Source organism: Erigeron canadensis, chromosome 9 (genome assembly GCF_010389155.1).
Source record: "Erigeron canadensis isolate Cc75 chromosome 9, C_canadensis_v1, whole genome shotgun sequence".
In the NCBI taxonomy this organism is placed as follows: domain Eukaryota; kingdom Viridiplantae; phylum Streptophyta; class Magnoliopsida; order Asterales; family Asteraceae; genus Erigeron; species Erigeron canadensis.
The window spans coordinates 29,943,804-29,950,363 of NC_057769.1; the positions used below are offsets into that span (position 1 = coordinate 29,943,804).

Here is a 6,560-nt window from a genome sequence, read left to right on the forward strand (position 1 = left end):
CAGTTCTATCACACCCTTATTTCTCGTCACATGCCAACTTAATGTCGGGGGAAAAATTCACAAGTGTTTTTGTGGCCATTTTAATTATTGTAGACTAGATCGTCCTATCTAAGTTCATTTTACATAGTAATAAAGTAAATTTCTTGTTTATTAAGTGATGCCTTTCTTTTTTATTTAAAAAATAGTTAATAACCGACCAAGCAAATATTTTCTAGAACCTTCGAAATCAGCTTGAAGGATAGTTTCGTAATTTGGAACCCCTATCAATACCCTAAATGGTTCTCTATATAAACCACACATTCAACTCTTGTTGCAGCATATTCCCATTTAGTTTTGGTCAAGTAATAGCCGTCATGTAAATAACCATATATTTTCTCTCGTATTATGATTTGATAAAAGTCAGGTTCTTATTTCATTCCTAATATTTGTTCCCTTTTATTCGATATTTCTTCTATCACAAATACAGTACATTTTACTTGGATCTGGTTGTTTTGTGGTTGGGTTAGATCTGGTCGATTTACATCTTAAAGATGGTTTGGTCGGTTGCGTTTAATGTTTTTCAATCTTGCTTTCTCCGTTTAAACTAAACCGTGCAAATCACCTAATAGTACGTGACAACATAAGTTGCGTTGGAGTAAACATGAAGAAGCATAAGTGTTGTCAAAATCAAATTAGGCGAATTTGTATGTCTCCTTGAAAAAAGGTAAGGTAAAGAGCTATAGATATGTGCTTCGGTATACACCGTTCTTTTTTTATAACAGTCTCCCACATAGAAGCCAGGGAGTGTTATCAAATAAGCACGGGGTGTTATTATCATTATATATCGATAATTTTAGAGGTGTAAAATATGAGAATTTTAAATCATTTTTTTCGAGACATGCATAAGAACCGGGTGTTGTCAAATTCATATTTTGATTTTTTGTATTTTCTTATTTCTAGTTTTTGTTATGTATGTGATATGTGTTGCGAATTAGTTTTATTATTTTTTATTCCAAATTATCAATTTTGATTTTTTGTTTTTCTTTGTTCAATCCATTATTTTTGAGATTATAGCTTTTGGATATGTTATTGTAGTATCACATACCTAAATGGTAGTATGACAACATTATAATCTAGATTACATAGTACTTTTCAATTAAATGATAAATATAAAAAGTATCAATAATATAGAAGGTATCAGTAGAAGTCATAAAATTGTGATTAAAAGTAATATATGTTTGAAAAAATCGGTTAATACACATTGGACGACCATCGGGTAATAAGAAAGCAATGAAAGATAAAATAAGGCTGGCATAGCTTTTTGACCAAAGTGATTTAAAATGTTACGAGTACATCTTTAAAAATACAGTTTGAGCCACTTCTTATCGATCTGTTTGACCCATTTTGACCAATGCTGCTATGAGTTCACCCTTTTTATGACCCACTTGACGTATTCGAGACATACATAGCGTGTACTTATTGTTCAATCCATTATTATGCAAATGGGTCGTAGTTGGCACATTTAATTATTAGTTTGTATATTGTTTTTTGTAAGTTTTGAGATTTTCATTACATGCCTTTTTTCCTTGGCACAACAATTTGTGGCGTAACACTCGATCTAAATATACCCCGTCCTTTACATATTGTCTACTTCTATCGTTGACAGAACCAAGAGGTCCCTTCCTGGCTTGCTCGCAATGCCGTTCAAACTTACATATGTTGGGTTGTTCCAAAAAAATTTCATATGGTCGTGACATGAATGTTGTCCATATGACGTCAACCATGAAATCTGAGAGGATTGTCGTTCCACAAAAATCGTGATGGGAGGTTGAAATATGGAGGTCTGTATGGGTGTGGTAGATGATATGATATGAAGCAACTTCTGGTGTTGGATACTAATGTCCATTGGAAGGACAGGTTCCTGTTGGTTGCGGAAATGGTCCTGTGGGATCGATGGTTCAGGTTTTTCTTTCAAACATAAGTTGAGAGTCTTAATTAGTAGCAGCTATTTAGTACATAATTATTAACATAAGGCTTAGAAATTTCTAACTCTAATAATCTATCATATGATTGATGATGTTTATATGTTTGTGCTGTTTTAGGTCCTGTTAAGCTTTGTATTCATCTCTTCTAAACAGGACAACCCTTCCAATATTTTATGGTCTGTTTCTATAACATCATCCAATAATGAGCCTTCAACTCTTAACTAGTAAGTAGTAACATGTTTGCATTTCTATATAACTGTACTTGGTTATTAAAGGGGTCTTTTTTCGAAGTATTTATTTTCTTGGTCTGTTTGGTCACATGGGGATGACCGGCCATTTTTTTGATTATGATGTAACAGCCTAGCGGGTTTTTTTTTGCCCCGGACAGTTTCAAACATTTACCTGGCCATCCCAAGACATAATTCGAATCTAAAACATCTTGTGAGGAAATATGATCCTTGTCAATAAACCAATCGGTGATGTTTTTTTTCTCAAAGTATATGACATGATATAGCAATTGTGATTGAACATAAATTCCACTAATAGTAACTTTAAAAGTGATCAAAGATTATTACTCGTTCAATAAGACTTTTTCGAATACACGCTTGTGGACATTCACCACGAAAACAGAACATTTACAGAACCTGCATCATAAAATACTTTGGAGCAGATATATTGACTTCACATCTAAAGTGTATATGTCACAGAATGAAGTTTGGCCCAGAACCCTGCAAAAAATACGAGTAAATAGTATTAAAATTAGAAAGATTCCCAATTGCTAAGACAAAGATTGTTCATCTCAGGTTCAGTCCACAACCATGAGTATCATCATAATCGTGAATTGCTGGCTCCAGATTCTTTAAAACTTGATTTAGTTTGGTAATGTGATCAGTTGAAGATAAATGAACTGTTGCAGTCTCCCAGTTAAGATTTATTGAGTCTGAACGAAAACATAATAGGCTCGATAACCATATAGAGATGTATCAAATGTAACTTATTTTACCCCGGTCATCTTTTTCATACCATTAACATGAAAGCCCCAAAACAAGTTGTTTATTATAATTTTCATACAACTAACGATGCCTATTTTTACACAAAATGTGCCAGCATAGAATTTACCTGATTTTACCAATCTATGCAACAGTCTAGTTCACTAGCAGGGATTGAACGGGGATCTATATGACTATCTAAAGTTTACGCTAAATACATATATCCATAACCAGAGAATCCTAACTACAACTTGGACTCGCCACTTTACAAATCATAGAGGGTCCATAGTCCATACTGCACCCTAAGAATAGGTGCACGCTTGTCGTGCACAATAATTGGACTAACGGCCCTTAGCCTAAGAAAACCACTAAGACCATTAAAAATCTTCCAAAATCGCAGTTGAGTAGTAAAACTCTGTCATATAAGTTTCAACACTCCTAAGGTACTTCACTCCAAATTTTAAGCAAGAAAACCAAACCAATGTTAATTTGTGACATCTATTGCAAAACATTGTTAACCGGCCCACAATCGGTTCTCTATCCATAATGTTAGGGGCATATTTGACCCACTCCACACAATGTCATGATTATTAACCGAAACTTTAAAAATTACTTATCAATCAAAAACTACTGTATTTTGATACAGGCACAAAAATTATAAGTGAAAAAAAAAGAGTATATATATAATATACTTACCTTTAAATAAAACTTAAATTGATTGAGAATAAGTATAATCATGTTGACAAGCTTTACTCTTACAATCAGGAACATCTTGAAACATATCAGCAGGCAACTTTTTCGACAAATAACCAACATGAAACTCAATCATACCCGAATCCACATCCAAATCCATACCAGTAACACTTAACCATAAAAACAACTGTTTAGCTTGAATACCAGTCACACCAGATATTGACCCATAAGTCAACTTTCCTTGAATTGTTTTACTGTAGTAAACAGTTTGATCATCAAACTTTACGTAGCAAGGGCGCGTGAGCTGCACGGTAAACGACCCGTCTGTTGGTGACAGTTTGTAGGATTCTACCGCGTTCGGGAGGATCCCGACTGGCAGACCGAATTCTGGTAAGATGTCGTGGATGTCGTCCGAGGTTGCGGTTAGGATGAGGTGGATTGTGATTATAGAGATGATGATGAAGGGAGGTTGCTTGAAAGAAGAAGCCATTGATGTCGTATGGATTTAGAAGTCAACTAGGACTTTATATGTATGGATTTGATAAACAGAAATTATACTCGTATAATGAATGAATGCTCTAAATTCTATGTTAAATATGGTTTTTATTTGCATATTAGATAAGTTTTTTCGATATAAAAGGATGAGCTATGTTTGTGTACGTTTGTCATGTAGTGGTTGAATGTTTGGTGTCTTGTCAATTTCATTACTTTAAGAATGTAACTTGACACTTTTATTTATGAGCTATTTGTTCTTATGAAATTATTCTATTTTCTGTCGAGGATTGCCTTAAATTATTTAGGTGGTTAGTCTTGGTCATAGTACTTTCAAACATTCAGTCGGTATGCGACTATATAACGGTGAAGCCTTACACGTACCCTTGACAACGAGATATTGATTATATGCCGGTACAAGTATTTTGAGTAAAAAACACCAAGACTTGTCAATCTTAAAGATCAAACTCAAGACCTTGGATAAAATCTGGATACATCTGACATGTTAGACTAGTTATCATTGACTCTTAGTCATCTTAAATTAATAACTGTATAAAATGCATTAAGTATATGTTTTTTTTATTGATGTTTAAAAAAAAAAAAAGTTGATTTATGTTTTTTTATTTTATCATTTTGCTAGAAAAAATAATAATTTCTATAACATGTACATACATATAAATAAATAAATAAAATCTAGATTCCTAACAAATTGTTTAACCATACCGAATGAAGTATTTAGTTGTGAATGGTAATGGTATGAGAATATCACTCTCTAAAATTATTAAACAAAAATAGAAAATATTAAAATATATATATATATGTATATATAGGAAAGATAATTTGAGACCAACTAAAAAAATCCAAAAAAGGACTATTGATTTTCGTAACTTACACACCACCATCATCATCTATTACGATATACAAGATTTTTTTTTAAAAACACTAAGACTTTTAAGCGACAGACCCATGGAAAAATCATGTGTAAGTTAACTTACATATGATTTTCTAGAACTAAATTTCACACAAGGTGCCGTTAATGTTAATCCACCTAATTTTTTTTCTCAAAAAATAAAGTTACTAATGCAAAATGCCAAAATTTAATTGTTGCTATAAATTGTAGACAAACATAACGTGACAATAATATGAGTGATTGAGTGATGAGAAAGTATAACTAAGTATGAAGATGCAATCAAGAAAAATTTACATATATATCTTGTTTAAGACATAATTACATATTTATCTAAAAGAAAATGACTAATTCTTCTAACAAAATAGCATAAAAATCCTCCTAACACTTTAAGAGGATGGCATGTGGTATCCATTTATTCTTTTTTCTAATCTTACCCCCTGATTTTTTCACATGTTATAATCCAATAATTAAGAGCATTTTTAGGCTATTTTATTAGAAGGATTAATAATTTCCTTTATCCAAAATGTAAATTTTAATGCATAAATGCAATGCTTCTAAAGCATGCTTCTAATACATATATAATTATATCTTAAAAGTGAGATATAATGTTGGTACTCTATATTACACCAATTATCGTTGCATTTTGTAAAAACAGCAACACTATCGGACATGATGCTGTACCGAAAACACTATATATGAAGTAGGGTCCAAACAGTCTCAGTGATTTGCTAAATAAAATATTTGTCCAACTAGTACATTTCTACATATCCCCCATTCTAAATAATGTATCAGAAAGTGTCTAGTAGTTTATTAGCATACAAACTAAAATAAACATATAATGAAAAAAAGGGTACGGGGTACCTGCTGCTAGTTGCTACTGTCTTAGCCTATTCTGCTGCTGGTGGGCTGTTGTTGGAGAATGATGCTTGATGAAGTCTTCGATTTCACTAGATTGGTTGAAAGAGATTCGAGAAAATCGATAGGTTCAATTTTCAAGGAGCCTTTTTTTTTCTTCTTTTTTCTCTCTCTGCATGTCTGCGTCCCCTTATTTTCTTTTATGCCGTCGTTCCTGTTTACATTTGTCAATGCCCAATAGTCAATAGATAATAATCAAAATATGGGGGCTTTTAACTTTGGGGGCTTTTAACTTTGGGGCCAAAGCAATGGCTTGGTCCATTGATACCTTTGAGCCGGCTCTGGTAATCGGTATCGGCCGTGATAGTGTCTATATGCGTTGCGTTCTGGCTTACCTTCTCAACTTAATAGATTAGTAATTAATTAATTTTACAATTTTTATAATTAAATGGAAATCATACAGTTTTACAAAGAAATTAAGATTATTTGTCATGGCCTCATGGGTGAGAACTGGAAACCAAAATCATAGCTCTGGCCTCTATGCCTCTGGCTCTAATTAATAATTTGCATATACAAAATTATATTCAATTCAGTTTTGACACCATGCATTGCATCCCATGTATTTGTTGGCCCAGATTTTGGTTGGCCCATTATTTG

At 32.8% G+C, this 6,560-nt stretch overlaps 1 long non-coding RNA gene across 2 annotated transcripts; it reads left to right on the plus strand.

Moving 5' to 3' along the window:
* Nucleotides 1-331: 331 nt before the first annotated feature.
* LOC122581557 lies at nucleotides 332-4,241 on the plus strand. Of its 2 annotated transcripts, XR_006321018.1 has the most exons (3): nucleotides 332-703; nucleotides 1,646-2,188; nucleotides 2,768-4,241. It is a non-coding gene; the product is annotated as an uncharacterized LOC122581557 (long non-coding RNA). The 2 variants fall into 2 exon arrangements; XR_006321017.1 differs by having other exon boundaries at nucleotides 1,646-4,241.
* The last annotated feature ends 2,319 nt before the right edge of the window (nucleotides 4,242-6,560 follow it).